An 18,156-nucleotide genomic window follows, 5' to 3' on the forward strand; every position below is an offset into this window, starting at 1 on the left:
TCCATCCCTTCACTGTGACCGGCTCAGAACAGCAGGAATTCCATCCCTGCACCGGGACCGGGAACACCGGGAATATTGAGAACAGCGGGAACACCGGGAATTCCATCCCTGCACCGGACTGGGAACGCCGGGAACAGCGGGAATACCAGGAATTCCATCCCTGCACCAGGACCGGGAACACCGGGAATATCGGGAATTCTATTCCTGCACCGGACTGGAAATGCCGGGAACACCGGGAATTTCATTCCTGTACCGGGAACAGCGGGAACACCGGGAATTCCAACCCGGGACCGGCTCCGGAGCACCGGGAATCCCATCCCTGCACCCGAACTGCCTCCCGAACACCGGGAATTCCATCCCTGCACCGAAACTGGAACACCGGGAATTCCAGACCAGCTCAGAACAGCGGGAATTCCATCCCTGCACCGGGACCGGGGACAGAACAGCGGGAATTCCAGCCCTGCACCGGGAATTCCTCTCTGCACCGGGACCTGCTCTGGAAAACCGGGAATTCCATCCCTGTACTGGGAATTCCATTTCTGCACTGGAACTGGGGCCAGAGCACCGGGAATTCAACCCAGGACCAGAACCGGTTCCGGAACACCGGGAACATCTGGAATTCCATCCCTGCTCTGGAACACCGGGAATTCCATCCCCGCACCGGGAATTCCGTCCCTGCACCAGGAACACCGGGAATTCCATCCCCACACCGGGAACATCCGGAATTCCATCCCTGCACCAGGAACACCGGGAATTCCATCCCCGCACTGGGAATTCCGTCCCTGTACCGGGAACACCGGGAATTCCCTCCCCGCTCCAGGAATTCCAGCACTCAGCCACACACGGAGGTGAAGCCCCTCACCCCTCGGGCTGTAAATCAGCCCCTGGTTGTGGTTTAGGGCTGTTTGTGCAGAGATCAGGTTGGGTTTAATGCCCCAGGAGTTTCCTCATTGATTTAAAAAGGCCTCAGGTCATTGCTCCAGGGTTTCCTCCATGGGACACCCCTGATCGCAGCTGGATAAAGAATAAAGAATTAATTTAGATAATGCCTGAGAGGACACATGGAAATGCGAGCGGGGAATGAGAACCAGCAGTGTGTCCTGCAGGTCCCCGTTATTAGCACTGAACATGCAGTGGGAATAAATAAATACAAAATGTGACATAAACAGGTCCTGCCTGTGGGGGGCTGCAGTTTGACACGGAATAAAGAGCCCAAATCCGTGTTCGGGTGTGCTGGGCCTTGGCCTGGGGGCAGAGAGCATCCCCAGGGTCTGTGAGAGCAATTCCCAATTCCCAATTCCCAAACCCTGCTGAGCCCCAGGCAGGCACCCACAGACAGAACAGGCTCTCCCCTCCTCCCCTCTGTGCCTCACAGTGCTCAGAACCTGCTCAGGGAGACGTGCCTCTTGTCCAGAGTTAATTATTAATGGATAAATTCAATAGAGTTTTAATAAAAGATCAGATTAACTCTCCTCAGGTGTTCCAAACACAGACTCCATCTCCCCACGAGCCTGTCTGGCTCTTTAGCACCTCTGTGGTGTCTGTAGTTATAAATCTGAACAATCCATCCCTCCTCACTCCTGCCTTCCTCCTGCTGCCTGGACACCAGTGTCTGCAGGATTTCAGAGCTGGGGACAGCCCTGCTGGGCTCCAGCCCTGATTTTACACCTGGACACCTCTCCATGGAAATGGGATGCTCCAGAGAGGGAGAAAAGGAATCACTGCAGGAAAACTTGCAGTGCTGATGAAGGTGAGAACATCCTGCCCTGTGAGGGGCTGGGGTGGACCAGGGGCCTCCTCAGCCAAGAGCTTTGGGAGCTGCAAGGGGCTCTGCCAGGGACAGGAGTGACGGGACGTGCTGGACATGATAATGTCCCTTTTCCTGTGCTGGGCAGGCAGGGGGATCCTGCTCACCAGGGCATTGTTGGCCACTGCTCCTCCTGACCTGCAAAATCTCACCTCAAGGGTACACAAATAATACAACTGATAAAAATAAAGTGACACAAAGGTGTAAACAATCGTGTTATTAATTTGCAGTGGCAAAATAAATTGCCAAATAAATTTTGCCCAATTAGGGGCAAAAAACCCACAAACCCCAGGACAGCTGATGCCACGTTACCTTCCCTTGTGGCAGATAAAAATCCAGGAGGAAATGTGTTTGCTGCTCACAGAAACAGGTTAAAGTTTCCAGTGTCAGTGTCCCCTCCCTTCATCCCATCCTTTCTTCCTTCCTTCCCCTTAAATGTTTCAAGTTCTAAATTTGTTCAGCAACCAGGAGAATATTTGCAAAGGCCATTTAATATTTACAGATGTTAAGTGGTGGGAGAACAAGTTCCCTCTGCGTTTCCCGGCAGAGGCTGGTGCTCCATCCCTGCTCAGGCCTGTCACTGCTGCTTCCATCAGAGCAGCTGGAGGGAGGCACTGCCTGGGAGCTGCTGCAGACCTGCCCAGCTCCTCCATCACATCACTCAAACAGAACCAGAAAATTCCCCTTCTCATGTTCCAGGACAGGTTTCAGGTGTATTTTGGATGGGTCACTGCACTGAGAAGCTTTTCCTTCCCAAATAATTTATGTTCCGCTGCCAAATCTAAAATTAACTTTAAATTCCAGAAACAAGATTTTTTTTTTTTTTTTTTTTTTTTTTTTTTTTTTTTTTTTTTTTTTTTTAATAACTGCATGTTCTTGATCAGGGATTATCGATTCTGGTTCTGAACCAGAGAAAAGTGAAGGTTCAATACAGAGGAAGAGCTGCTCATTAACTCTGTGTTTAACACAGAGGGGGCAACATCTCTGACAGAACAGCTGAAATCATCAATGCAGGCAAGATTTAATGAGAAATGGGAGATAAAGTTTAAAGGGTTTTAATAATGAGTCTGCTCAGAGATAACGGGAAGCCCAGGATGTTCTTGGGAAAGAGAGGGAGGAGGAGCAGCCCCCACTGGATTTATCTGAGAGCTGGGTTTGTCCAGAGGGGTCTCTGCAGGAGCTCCCCGGGCTGGGCACAGCAGTGACACCACAGAGTCCCACAGGACAAAGGGGAAACCCACACAGCCAGCCACAAAGGGATCCCCAAAATCTTCAGTGCCTTTCACATTTCCTCAGGGGTATTTTATGCCCAGTGCTCATGAATATTTAGTGATTTACTTGGACATTCTTTTGTAAATCAGTTTTAACCTAGTGGGGAATATTTTCGTGCACCCTATTGCAGATTGCAGATGTGAGTGCTCATGCTGGAAGCCTCATTAGGAGCATTACCAGCAAAATGCCATTAATGTGTCCGACAAAAAGAAATTAATTCTGAAGATGAACTACAAATGAACTTCAGATCAAGAATTGTCTGCCAGAATTACTTTGTGATGAACTGAATAGCGAATCCTGGTAATTTGTGACAAGAGAATGAGGCAGGATGGATTGAATAAATCCCTCCTGGCTTTGCTGTAGTGGTGGCCGAGGAGTTGCTGGGCTGGGTCTGGAGCTGAGCTCTGCACAGGAATAAACTCCTGTTTTCATGTCCTCACCTGGCACTTCAGTGATCACAGAACCAGAGAATGGTTAAATCCCACCCAGGGCCAGGGCAGGGACACCTCCCAGTGTCCCCAACCCCAATGTCCAGCCTGGCCCTGGGCACTGCCAGGGATCCAGGGGCTGCTCTGGGCACCTGTGCCAGCCCTGCCCACCCTGCCAGGGAACAATTCCTGCCCCAAAATCTAATGATGGCTTCATTTTCGAGAGGGTAAGAAATGGATGGGGATGGAGGGAGGGATGGATGGATGGAGGGATGGATGGATGGATGGAGGGATGGATGGATGGATGGATGGATGGATGGATGGATGGATGGATGGATGGATGGATGGAGGGATGGATGGATGGATGGATGGATGGATGGATGGATGGATGGATGGATGGATGGATGGAGGGATGGATGGATGGATGGATGGATGGAGGGATGGAGGGATGGATGGATGGATGGATGGATGGATGGATGGATGGATGGATGGATGGATGGATGGATGGATGGATAGATGGAGGGAGGGAGGGATGGATGGAGGGATGGATGGATGGATGGATGGATGGATGGAGGGATGGATGGATGGATGGATGGATAGATGGAGGGAGGGAGGGATGGATGGATGGATGGATGGATGGATGGATGGATGGAGGAAGGGATGGAGAAAAAGGCAACATCACATTAAAGGGCACAGCTGGGGATGGGCTGGGAGGGCTTTTCCCCTGTGCCTGAGGAGGAGCTGTCCTTTCCCGGGATGAGCTCGGGGCCGCTCCTGCATTTCCCGCAGGGCTCCGCAGGTGGCGAGAGCCGCTTCTCCAGCCGGACCCGGAGCGCTCGGTGATCTGGAGCCGGGGCTGAGCCTCGGGCCGGGCGGGGAGCCTTGTGCTGGGCAGGACATTCCCACCGTGTTCCCCCAGAGCAGCACTTCTGTGTCCCCTGTGTCCCCTGTGTCCCCTGTGTCCCCCTGTGCCCCCCTGTGCCCCCTGTGCCCCCCTGTGCCCCCTGTGTCCCCTATGTCCCCTGTGTCCCCCTGTGCCCCCCTGTGCCCCCTGTGCCCCCCTGTGTCCCCTGTGTCCCCTGTGCCCCCTGTGCCCCCCTGTGCCCCCTGTGCCCCCTGTGTCACCCTGTGCCCCCCTGTGTCCCCTGTGTCCCCCTGTGTCCCCCCTGTGTCCCCTGTGTCCCCTGTGTCCCCTGTGTCCCCCTGTGCCCCCCTGTGTCCCCTGTGTCCCCTGTGTCCCCTGTGTCCCCCCTGTGTCCCCTGTGTCCCCCTGTGTCCCCTGTGTCCCCCTGAGCCCCCCTGTGTCCCCTGTGTCCCCCCTGTGCCCCCTGTGTCCCCCTGTGTCCCCTGTGTCCCCCCTGTGCCCCCTGTGTCCCCCTGTGCCCCCCTGTGCCCCCTGTGCCCCCTGTGCCCCCTGTGTCCCCTGTGTCCCCCCTGTGCCCTCTGTGTCCCCTCTGTGTTCCCCCTGTGTCCCCCCTGTGCCCCCTGTGTCCCCCTGTGTCCCCCTGTGTCCCCTGTGTCCCCCTGAGCCCCCCTGTGTCCCCTGTGTCCCCCCTGTGCCCCCTCTGTGTCCCCCTGTGTCCCCTGTGTCCCCCCTGTGCCCCCTGTGTCCTCCCTGTGCCCGCTGTGCCCCCTGTGTCCCCTGTGTCCCCCTGTGCCCCCTGTGTCCCCCTGTGCCCCCTGTGTCCCCCCTGTGTCCCCTGTGTCCCCCCTGTGCCCTCTGTGTCCCCTCTGTGTTCCCCCTGTGTCCCCCCTGTGTCCCCCCTGTGCCCCCTGTGTCCCCCTGTGCCCCCCTGTGCCCCCTGTGTCCCCCGGTGTCCCCTGTGCCCCCTGTGCCCCCTGTGCCCCCCGGTGTCCCCCTGTGCCCCCTGTGCCCCCCTGTGTCCCCCTGTGTCCCCTGTGTCCCCTGTGCCCCCTGTGCCCCCTGTGCCTCCCTGTGTCCCCCTGTGCCCCCTGTGCCCCCCTGTGCCCCCTGTGTCCCCCTGTGTCCCCTGTGTCCCCTGTGCCCCCTGTGCCCCCTGTGTCCCCTGTGTCCCCTGTGTCCCCTGTGTCCCCCACAGCTCTGCAGACCACAAGCACAGCTGTGGATTTCAGGCAGGTGCAGTTTCCATACTCTGAACTCCAGCCCCAGGTCTGATTTCTCCAGGTTCACAAAAGCCCAGCCCTGCTGGAATATGGAAACAAACCCAGTGAGAGTCTCTTAACAGCCCTGAGACCAAAGCACAGAGGGCAGGGCCACACTTTGGCCCAAAGCTGCACTTTCCTGACCATTTGAGCAGAATCCTCCCGGGATGAATGAACTGGACACCTCGGCTGCAGTCACAGATTTACAGCTCAGGGCTGGGGCAGCAGTTCTGGGAATTCCTCTGCATCAACAGGAATGAACTGTCTGGGGTTTGATGAACAATATCTCCCTGTGCTGTCTCCTCTCATACGGCATCACACGGATGTGTCCGTGACCTTCACAGATGTCACATCAATAAAGGAAAAGGTTCAGTTTGAAAAATGAACGCGGCAGATCCGGACCTGGAGTAAATCTGTGCGGCTGCAGCAGAGTCAGCAGAGAGAGGCTGATTTACAGACACTGCTCCACCATTACAAATAGTTTAAGTGAATTGTTACTGCTGTGCCAGGTCAGGGATCTGGTGATTAGACAAGAAAAGGCCTGTGATTCATTGGGAGATGGGAGCTTTCCCAGCAGTGCCTGGAAATGAGCAGGAGAACTAAGGAACGTTTTAATGTGTTTTAAAAGTGGCACAGGAAGATGTGCAGTTAATCCTGCCCAATTAAAGGCACTCAAAGATCTCCACAGTAATAAACTAATCCCTGCCCTGTCCCACACCCTCTGAAGTGCTGTAATTCATAGGAATTCACCTTTCTGTCCCTAAATTAAGGGCCACTGGCCCTCGTGCAGAGCTCAGCATCACTCTGCAGCCTGGGCTGGCCCTGGGCACCTCGGGGTCACTGTCACCAGCAATTACACACCAGGGGAATGTGACATGGTCAGTGGGGGTTTGTCAATCTTTCTGCTGCTTTTCCTAAAGGACAATCCCAGCCTGGGTTTTCCTGGCTGCCAAAATAACCTGGGATTTATGAGCAGACGAGCCTCAGCTCACCTGTGACCTTTTCCTGTGGTTCTGAGCACAGCCTGCTTGGCTTTATTACCCTGGATCACAGAATCCTGGGGTGGGGAAAGACCTCTAAGATCAGAGCCCAACCATTAAATGTTTCTTTCACAGGATCACAGAATCCTGGGGTGGTTTGGGTTGGAAAGGACCCCAAAGACCCCCCAGTTCCAATCCCCTGCCATGGGCACCTTCTACCAGACCAGGTTGTTCTCTGAGGGATTCAGTTTTGGGAGCTGCTGCTCTTCTCCTCAGCCCATAAAACACTTAAAAGATAATGATTTAATAAGCAGTTTAAGATTATGGACCATCTTTGTGTTTCTTATCTCAGAGTTTACTCAGCACTCAGATAAGGATAATAAAGCCATTCATTATGCCTGAGATGTTTATGGGCTCTAATTGCCGGCAGTGCAGAGGGGGGTGAGCAGCCCCAGGGTGAGCTCAGCGCATTTCACACCCCTGAGAACTCCGGGAGCATTTCCTGAGCACAGCAAGGGCTCCTCACTTGGGTTTGGGATAGAACAGGTGCTGATGGGATGAAAATAATGGGGAATATTCCTGGTCTGAGAGTCCCTTTGTCCTGAGCTGTGCTGGGGTTGGTCAGTGTCCAGCCCTGGCCCTGCAGACCCTCCCCACCCCTCCAGCCCGTGTGGATTTACTGCCCCACCATGGGGAGGTGCACAAGGATGGAAATGTCCATGCCAAATTCACCCCCAAAATCACCCAGCCCTGAGGGGCAGCTGGGCCACGTCCCAGGACAGGCGTGAGCTCAGTTTATTCTGTTAAACCCCGGCAGAAATGGTCAAATATCAGATGTCACAATGCAATTGCTCTGAAACAGGGAGGGAGATTTATAAAATGCTTTTACTGCTGCTGCTCTGTGTGTCACTCCAGGGGATGGAAAGGCAGCAGCAGAGCCCACAGTGAGCACTGGGCCAGCTCTGCCTTCCCCTGCTCCCTTCCAGAGGAATGGGGATGTGCTGGGGGTGAGGGGAATCACCCACAGGTGCTGGGCAGGTAACCTGGCCCTGGGCAGGTAACCTGGCCCTGCTCTCCTGCCTCCTCTCAGCCTTGGGGGATTATTTTTTTCTTTTTTTCTTTTTTTTTTCTTTTTTTTTTTTTTTTTAATAATGTTGTTTTTCTTACCTCAATCAAGGGTTCTAAACCTTCCTCAGCTCCACACCCAAGTTTTAGTTAAGATCAGCAGAGGGTTTTGGACCCCTCAGATAAAAGCAAGGCTATAAATGCCACCAATTCTATTTCCGAGCGGCGTCAGGCGAGATAAGAAAAGTCCCAATCCTCATATTTGCATTTTAAGGAAATTTGAAGAATCTGGGACCTAAGTATACTCCGGGCTATTTTTAGAGCCGGGCATTTCAGTTTTATTATTCAGGTCAAAACAGCTCTCTACGCCCTTCACCTCGGAGGCATTTGCTGTGTTTGGGCTCCAGCTCTGCAGTTCTATAATTGTGCAGCTCTCTGGGTGGGGGTAGGTGTCAATCCACGTGCACACATGTTTTTAGGCCTTAGTGTGGCTTTAAAAATAAAGTTTCCGATGCTGCAAACACTTCCACATAGCCCGGACCAGACGTAATTAATGCCATGGAGATTAGTGAGGGAAAAGAAGATGCATTCCTGGGGACGATGGGGCCGTTCACTGACATCACCCGGGCAAGATTAACTGGAGATGTTTGTCGTGTAAATGCTCAGCTCAGAGATTCCCAAGGAAGTGAACTCAGAGCAAGAGTTGCTCTTTTTTTCCAGTGTCCATTTCGATTTCAGTGCAGGATCATCGATGGGATTTTTGGAGTCATTGTGGAATCCTCTGAGTCAATGGAAGGAAATAAACTCGGGTCCTGCAGTTCTTATGTCAGAACTATTTTGGGGTGAACTCTGACAATGTGGGAAGGCCAGAGAGCCCCAGGTGCCAAGGCCACAGAGCTGTGAGCACTCTGTGCCTGCACAGGAACATTCACACTGCTGTGATTTATCTGCTGCTCCTCACTGGGATGCAGAACGCATCTGGACCAGCCTAATGAGCACATTCTTCACCATTACAGAGCCTGTGGAGGGCTTCAAATATTTTAGCCATGATTCAGAGAGCCAAAAGGTCTTGTTTACTGATAGGCTATTTATACCTAGCTCAATTAAACCTCTTTGGAAAGAAAAAAAAATCCAGGATGCCAACACTGGCAGCGCTGTTGGAAGTGAGTATCTCCTCGTTAAAAAGGTTAGGAAAACACCATTAATAATTTTGATGGGCTGTGTTTATGCCCCAGTTCGTGTCCAAGTGCACCCAGAGCCCTGCACGGGGTGGCTCTGGCAGCAGGACACACCAGGGCGGTTTGGTTGTGTCCTGGTGGCCTCTGGTGCCAGGTGTCACATCCCTGGGGACGAGTTTGCCACCAGCCCAGCCCTCAGTGTCCCCAGGAGCAGCACAGGGACAGCACAGGGACAGCACAGGGACAGGACAGGGACAGGGGCAGGGACAGGGACAGCACAGGGGACAGCACAGGGACAGGGACAGGGACAGGGACAGCACAGGCACAGGGACAGGGACAGGGGCAGGGACAGGGACAGGGACAGGGACAGGACAGGGACAGGGACAGGGACAGCACAGGGACAGGGACAGGGACAGGGACAGGGACAGGGACAGGGACAGGGCAGTGACAGGGACAGGGACAGGGCAGGGACAGGGATGGGACAGGGACAGGGACAGGGGCAGGGACAGGGACAGGGACAGGGCTGCCCTCACAGGGGGCTGTTCCCATCCCTGCAGAGCTCTGAGCTCCTGCCCTGTGCAGTGTCCCTGCCCTGGCAGAGGATGGATCCAGGAGGGCTCCAAGGTGTTGGGAAAGATGGGACAGGAGAAGCTGACAGATATGATTGTCTGGTAAGAAATACTAAAGGTGTAAAACCTGTGAGTGAAATAGAAATGAAATTCAGCTCTGAGATGTGATCATGGCAGGCAGGAAGACGGGGATGAGCTGGAGATGGGTGGAAGGACAGAAAACAAAAGGCCCCAAGGGTGCAGCCCCTCTCCACCCTGCCAAGGCATCAGGGAAAAGGGGGATGAGAAAAGTCTCTTTAGAGTTTAGAATACAGGATGATGTGGTGATAGAGCAGTTCTCATGGGCTGCAGGCAAAGTCTGTAGGGTTTTGACAGCTGTGCCCTGTCACCAAACCTCACCCTTGGGACAACCAGAGCTGTCCCTGTCACCAAACGTCACCCAAGCCTCAATCAAGAGCAAGAAGGCTGAGAGATAAGGGGGAGAGTTCCTGTGCAGGGAGCGCTGGGAACGCTGCCATAAAATATTGAGACGTAAATCAGTGGTGGAAAGGAAGCACAACAGCTTTTATATAACACTTCAGAGCCGTGTACTCATTAAATAACAAAGGGTTTTTTCCCTTAATACACTATTAGCAAATTCCAAACCATCATATCTTTAAAAAATTGTCCTCCAGTCGAGTGGAAAGTGAACTAATGTGGGCTCAGATAGAGGTTGGGAGTACAACAAATTATAAATGCTTTCTACTTTATCAGCATTACAGAGTACTATTAATTTTAAAAATAGCTTCTAAAAACATACATGGCATACCATAATGGAGATGGCTGGGTTTCAATACATCATCCTGATGACTCTTTCCACAGCAATGAGTTATGCAGACACTGCTTTGCAAATCTGGAATGCACAGGCTGCAGGGAACGTCCAAAAGGCACTTTTGCCTTTGGATTCAGGACGGGGTTTCCAACAGGAGCACCTGTGGATGAGCTCTGTGTGATGGGATATTCCTGCAGAGTATTCCTGGAGAATCTCCACCATCCCATCCTGGATGGATCAGCTCTCACACACATTGTGAATGGTTAAAAATGTCATGGCAGGTGTTCTGTAGCTGGGCAGCTCCTCTCAAGGGTTTTGAGGGTCCAAGTTTTGGTGTGAAGGGCTCTGAGTGTCCAGGTTTGGTCTCAAGGGCTCTGAGTGCCCCAGGTTTGGTGTGAAGGGCTCTGAGTGTCCCAGGTTTGGTGTGAAGGGCTCTGAGTGCCCCAGGTTTGGTGTGAAGGGCTCTGTGTGCCCAGGTTTGGTCTCAAGGGCTCTGAGTGTCCAGGTTTGGTCTCAAGGGCTCTGAGTGTCCCAGGTTTGGTCTCAAGGGCTCTGAGTGCCCCAGGTTTGGTGTGAAGGGCTCTGAGTGTCCCAGGTTTGGTCTCGAGGGCTCTGAGTGCCCCAGGTTTGGTGCTAACTGGCACCAGGGTCCTCCCAAGGGCACGTTGGGGCTCTGACTGATGAGAGAGGCAGTTTCCATGGTTTTTATTGACTGCTGGGAGGAAAGAGACACATAAACCCCTAACTGGGGCCAGAAGCCAGTTAGAGAAGTCCCTGGGCAGCTCTAACTTACACTCCAGTTTGTTTGCTTGCCTGGTTTTGTGTCCCTGAGGCTGCACAGCCCTTTACTCCTCATGATGCAGCAATTACAAATATGAGGGAGGTCAGTGACCCTTTCCCAGCCCCCGAGGCTGGAGTGGAGCTCTGCCCTCCCTCTGTGGGAAAGGCTCCCCATGGCCAGCCCAGAGTGCCCAGACCTCACTGGGACCTGCCTTTCCCCCCTGGCTGCAGCTCCCTGGGGATGGGACCCCCCAGGAGCCCCGGGGCTGGCACTGTGTCACCCCTGCAGCTCCTCAGCCCTTCCCCAGCAGGAGTTTTTCAGCTGAATTGCCCAAACCCCCGAGGTCCCTCAGCACCCAGAGCCCCTGCCATGGGCAGGACTGACCCGAGGTGACAGAGTTTGTACCATTTTATTGGAAATGCACACCTGGTTCTGTCTCGTGGCCCCTTTCAGGTGCACAGCAGCACCAGTTCCTGTCCAGGAGTCCCTTCAGCTGGGACATCCCCAGATTTTCCTCCCCAGTATTTACAGGACAGTATTGTTACTTCCCTGGGAGGTCAGAATATTCCTCACAGAGCAAGTGAGGGCTGCCTTAGTGGGTTCCCTGCTCCCATTTGCTTTTATTTAGTCACTCAGGACTATCCTTAATTCAATCACCAATCACTGGTTCCCTAATTCAACCCAAAGGACCAGAATTCAGTGAAAAGGCAGAAGATTCATTCTCTAAAGGAATTAGAATATTGGTTAAAAGCTGTAGTGCCAAGGTTGGCAAAGTCACTTATTTTACTGCTTTATCACCTCTAAACCACAAATGATCCTGCCTAGAAATGGCAAACTCCACTTCCCTGTGTCCTGGGCTGGGGAACATCCTTCCTTTGGGCATTTCCTCCTCCCAGCCATGTCCCCTGGGCTGAGGAGCCCTTTGTCCCCTGGGGAAGGTGGCAATGGACTGTGTGTGTGACAGGACCTGGGTCTGCATTACCAGCTCTCAGATCCCCCCCACAGGCCTCACACAGCCCTGCTCCTCTCCTGTTGATGTGATCACACAGATAAATAATTCTGCTGGAGCAGCGCTGTGTGAAATCTTTACAGTGACAGGTACAAGGAAATTCCTCTGCCCAGATTTACCTCCACAGGCTCCTCTGGAGCTCAGAGCTGTAAATCTGCTCCATCTGTGGCCACGAGCCACATTCCCAACCCAGGGAAGAGGGAATATGTGTGTGAGTGTGTGTGATGGGTGTGATGGATGGACACACACTGTGGGCACAACAGACAGTGCCAGCCTCCTTTCCTTTCCTTTCCTTTCCTTTCCTTTCCTTTCCTTTCCTTTCCTTTCCTTTCCTTTCCTTTCCTTTCCTTTCCTTTCCTTTCCTTTCCTTTCCTTTCCTTTCCTTTCCTTTCCTTTCCTTTCCTTTCCTTTCCTTTCCTTTCCTTTCCTTTCCTTTCCTTTCCTTTCCTTTCCTTTCCTTTCCTTTCCTTTCCTTTCCTTTCCTTTCCTTTCCTTTCCTTTCCTTTCCTTTCCTTTCCTTTCCTTTCCTTTCCTTTCCTTTCCCTTCCCTTCCTTCCCTTCCCTTCCCTTCCCTTCCCTTCCCTTCCCTTCCCTTCCCTTCCCTTTCTTTCCAAAAAACGCGGGTCCTCGTTGGGAGGTGTCATTTCCAGCCCGTGGCACAGCAAAGCCCTTCCTTCCCACTGCTCTTTCAGCTGGAAAAAAGCATTTGATAAAGTGTAGCTAAAGTGTAGAGAAATAAATGCTTTCTTTCGAACCCATAGTTGTTTTTTGAACTTGGGAGCAGCCAGTTAAGCTGGATGGATTTAGAGAGGCCCTACAGTGTTTTTCTGTTGAAATACCAGATGATAAACACAATTTTTCTTGTGTCCCTGCAGAAACAAGGCAGCCCGGGGTAACATAAAAATGTTCCTTTGCTTCCTTCTGACAATGGCCCATTTCTTCTTTTAGAGGATGATTAATATTTATTACTCCAGTAAACGGCAATTTAAATATCCGGTGCAGCCCTGCAGCCCGTCGTTAATTCAGGGGAACAGGACACCTCCCATCAAAGCACAATGGGGATGGTGGGGCTGGTCTGGATATTTCCACAGGAGCTCCTGGAGCTGCTCCCTGCAGCAGCAGAGGGTTCCTGGCCTCACTGGAGTCCCCGGGTGAGGCACCTCTGTTCACACACAAAATAATCAGAAAGTGGAAGAACAGTCACAAGATGAATGTCCATGTTCTTCTCACAGAGGCTGTGGAGAGAATTCCTCCATCCCTGCCCACCCTGGTCCACCCCAGGGCTGTGCTGGGGGCAGACAGAACTGCCCCATTTATAAAAAGCAATTCAGTTTGTTCCCAAAGAGGGTTTGGAGCTGGGAGAGAGACTTTTGTGGCCAAGTTTCAGTGAAAAAGATTCTGTGCAGAGGAGGAATCTTTGGTTTTGACTCTTTTTCTCTTTGAGATTCCTGAGCTGTTTTCAGATGTGCCTTTTGGGAAGTTAAAAGAGGGCTCTTAGTGTCAAAATGAAAAACAGTTCAATCCATAAAACTACACGCCAGACTCTGAAGAGGAGCATCAGATAAGGTTAGTCCTCCTTTGCTAATGGTTCTATTTTTTAACTGCAACGATCTGCAAAATTACTTTTGTTACTTTTGCCTTCTTGCATTTCTAAGATTTCTCCCTGGTAGTAAAGTTCTGAATGTCATAACATTTCATCCTCCAGAGGCAGCTGCAGGATCCTGGCACAGACACCTCTGCCTCCAAAATCTTCCTCCTCCTGCCCCACCCTCACCATCCCCTGAGCCTCCAAAATCTTCCTCCTCCTGCCCCACCCTCACCATCCCCTGAGTCTCCAGCACCTCCAGCACCTTCATCCCCCTGATCCAACTTCAGCATCTCCACCCCCCTGACCATCCCCACCACCCTTCCAGCGCCCTGCAGATGCCTCTGGTGGCCCTGAACAGCCACAGGTGTCAGCTAAAGCAGCCCCTTTCATCCTGAAATGCCCTTCTGGGATATCTCTGATTTTCTTTGTGCACACCCACGCCTTTCTCAAGAGGTTTGGTGTCCTCCAGGTTCAATCTCCTCCCTTTTCCCAGACCTGCCCTCCCACCAGGTGGGCCAAAGTCCCTCTGGGCAGTGAGGGAGCAGGGCAGAGGGTGCCTGGGATGGAGAGGGGGCAAGGCCAATTCCAGCGCAGAGCTTTGTCCATCCCTGAGCAGGAGGGTCCCACAGCACCTGGGGAAGGTCCCACAGCACCTGGGGAGGGTCCCACAGCACCTGGAAAAGGCTCCCCAGGCTCCAGAGCCCCTGAGCAGCCCCAGCTGGGTTTGGGCACTGCAGCCCCAGAGCCCCCAGAGCTTCCCCTGAGCAGCACAGCACAGGCAGGAGCAAAGGGAGCCCTTGGTTCAAAATAAAAGGTAATTAATTAATGTTCTTCCTGAGCGTTGTATGGCGTTTCTCACTTTATAGACAGGCTCACAGAGCCCCGAGCCTCCCACTGCTCCCTGATTTCAAGGGCTTTACTCACTGCAAATAATCTTTTGATGATGAAACCAACTTGGTAAACTCTGGAAGAAAGACCCTGCATGAATATAGCCAAATTAGGAAAGCCCTCCTGTAACAGCTGTGTTCAAAACCACACGTATTGCTGGTTTATTTTTTAATCTACATTACTGGATCTATTTTTGACTACAAACGGGATGACTCATTTGATCACGACCAGTGAAAAAACATCGTGTGTGTGTCGCCACAAAATATTTCTTAGAGTTGATGCAGTGTTTTCTTTCCTTCCTACTTCAATCCTGTATCTCTGTAAATCAACCACAGGCAAAGTCAGCACATACAAAAATTTAGACAATCTTATTCAATATTTAATAGAAAAGGAGCTGCCTGGATTGAACTGACTTTTGTCTACCTTTCTGATCAGTTTCTGCCATTTATTTTCCTGTCATCTCCCTTTGATTGCTCTGCTCCAACTGGGGATCCAGGAGATGAAAATTTCTTCAGAAATATTTCAACCAAATCTGTAGCTTTACTACTACGTTCAGGGAGAGGGGGGAAACACTTAACTGAAAGCAGCTGCAGAGACGTATTTTCTACTTCATTTATCCCTTTATGTTTGTACAAAAAGAGAAAAATTGAAAATTAGCCAAGAATGTAATACCACGGATTCTCTCCTAGAAAACACAGCGGAGTCTGCAGTAATCCCTTTAACCAGGGCTCTCCTCCTGCAGCACAGAGGGGAAAAGCCCCATCCCAGGGGGGCTGCTGGGGTGGTCCCTGCTGCCACCTCACTGACCCTCAGCCTCAGAAATATTCACCAGCCTTGGCCAGTTCTCTTGTCTGTGGGCCAGATTTGTATTTGAATTAATCGAGAGGCCATTCAAGCAGCTCTTTTAAATGGCCCCTCCTGGTGTGGATGTGCCTGGGGAGCATCCAGAGCCCCTGTCCTGGGTTTAGTGTGGGATGTGCACACAGTATTTATCCCATCCCCATCCCCATGAGCTGCTGGAACCAGGTGGGGCAGTGTTTTCCCAGGCCCCTCCTTTGGGCTCTTCTGCTCATGGCCCATCAATGCCTTGCCCAGGACTCACAGGGAACTCCCTCCAGGAGCTCTCTCTGTTTAATGGGCCATCAAGGAGCCACTGCACGACTCCTCATCCCATTGGGAGATGCTCCCAATGCCCAGGGGGAGGAGCCAAGCATTCCCACCTGGAGAGAATCTGGGATTTGGGACAGGACAAGCAGCCCTGAGCCACTGGATTCCCAGAGGAGCAGAGCTCCCAGACCTTTCTGTGGGATCACTGCTTCAGGAAGAGCCCCTCACCTGGACTGCTCCCCCCACCCTGCTCAGGGTGTGTTCTGACTCTGCCACTGCTCCTTTGTGTTATTGCATTGATTTTATTTTACTTTTTTTATCTTTCTTCTTATTAAATTGTATTTCTGACTTGCAGCCTCTCACTGGTTTTGCTTTCAAACCACAACATCCATGGAGACTTGTCTGGGAGTGACCAAGGGCTGCGCAATCAGCTCAGACTGAGGAGTGGATGACAACTGACTTTATCCACCAAAGAGAAACAGAAAGACAAAGACAAAACCTTGGGTCACCAAACATCCCAGGACAAGGTTCATTGCAGGTTCCTCCCAGCACAGATTTCAGCTCTGGAGGAGAACCTGCAGCAGCTCAACACCAAACACACACCCACCAACGTTTCCCTAAATGTTTAAACAGTCCAGGAGCTCAGACACAAACCAAGGCCCATTTAGAGACCAAAATCAAAGCAATCCATTTCTCCAGATGCTCTGCTGGTTGCTGCGCTGGCCTCGCACACACCTGGGGGCAGCAGAAAGGGCACTGCAGGCTCGGGCGGCTGTCCCCAAACAGACCCCCTGCTCTGGGGACAGCTCTGCGGGGATGGTTTTGTGCTGATAAAGCTGAGTGAGTCAGCAGGAAGCTGAAATCCTCGATTCCCATAACGGAGCATCTTGTCCCGTCTGTGGGCAGTGACGGGGATGACTCTGCGGGATCAGCCGGGTTTAGTCACAGCACAGCAGGTCCTGTCTGCTCCTGGCACGGAGCTGGGACAGCCCAGCCCCGGGACTCGGCTGAGCCCTGCAGGCAGCACCGGGCAGCTCTGCTGGCCTGGACATCACCTGTGCCCTGGGACAAGGTGGGGACACAGCACAGTGTCCCTGGGACATGATGGGGAGGGACATGGCACAGTGTCCCTGGGACATGATGGGGACATGGCACAGTGTCCCTGGGAGAGGATGGGGACATGGCACAGTGTCCTTGGGAGAGGATGGGGACACAGCTCAGTGTCCCTGGGAGACAATGGGGACCTGGCACCATGTCCCAGCAGCGGGTGGCAGCAGGACAGTGCCACTGCTCCCGCTGGCTGCTGTCCTGTCCCCCCTGTCCCCCCTGTCCCTCCGTGTGCCCTGCAATCCCTCGGTGAGTTCTTTCCTATGTCGCAGGTGGCCACGCGCGTGTGTGCCCTGGGAAAGGGAGCTCATGTCACCCCATTGCCATGTCAAACCTCTCCCGGGGCTGCCAAGCCCTTCGTGAGCCTGAAAAACAATATCCCTGTGCTGTTTGTTCTCTCTGCTCCCTCCCAAAATGCCTCTGGAAGGTCAGGTTCAAACCCCCTCCCTGGAGGGACTTTATTTCTCCAGAATTTCTCCTCTGCCATTGCTTTTTAACCCAGATTTTTTTTTTTTTTTTTTTTTTTTTTTTTTTTTTTTTTTTTTTTAGGATGTTCAAATAACTCTTCTAAAATTGTTCAGACATTTCCTGAGGGGCACATCCCTGCTCTCTGCAGGGGCTGCCAGCCCCCAGAGCCTTTCCCCTCTTTGCTGTGCCCAGCCAGTGCCACCTCCTGTGCCCCTTCCCCATTTTCCCGTTTGGAAAAGCATATCCAGGTCCAGATGACCCCGGGATGTCTGTTTCCCTGTTCCACTTCTCTGCAGGAATGCTGGAGAAATTTCAGAAATAAATGTACCAGCAAGGGAGAAATTAAATCAACGAGAGTTTAGGATTTTATATTTTTTTTCAGATTGCAGTTCCAAGGAGCCAGTTTGGCTCTGAGCTGGGGTTGTGCTCCCAGATCACAGATCATAACAGGCAGCTGGATCCTGGTTATTTCTGTTATTTCAGGGGTTTTCCTGGACTCAGGCACAATGAAGAAAGGAGAATGGCCTGGATCAGTGGGACATGGGGAACCAGGGGAGTGAGCATGTGGAGCCCTCCCTCCCTCACCTGCACAAAGGGGCTTTGTGCTGCACCTCTTGGCCTCAGCAGGAGCAGGCAGGAATGTTTGCTGGAGCAGGCAGGAATGTTTGCTAAAGCAGTAAAGGCCTCACCAAGCCATGTAAAAAAAAAATTAAAAATACAAAAGGCAATAGATTGTCATTCAGTGCTCGACATCCATTGAAATAACAAGAGAAACATGGTTTTGGACAGTTTCTTCTGCTAAAAACATTCCGTGTCAGTCTGCGGTGATAAACTGCCCCAGCACATTCCTGTCTGAGTCGGAAATCCATTTCCCTGTGCTCGCTGTCAGAGCCTGGGCTGGGGATGGTGAACAGGGGGACACAGGGACAGTCCCAGGCAGCCTGGCTGGGAGCTGCCAGCACTGCCCAGCACAG

The sequence above is a fragment of the Zosterops lateralis genome (genome assembly GCF_965231275.1).
Source record: "Zosterops lateralis genome assembly, chromosome: 11".
Taxonomy (NCBI): domain Eukaryota; kingdom Metazoa; phylum Chordata; class Aves; order Passeriformes; family Zosteropidae; genus Zosterops; species Zosterops lateralis.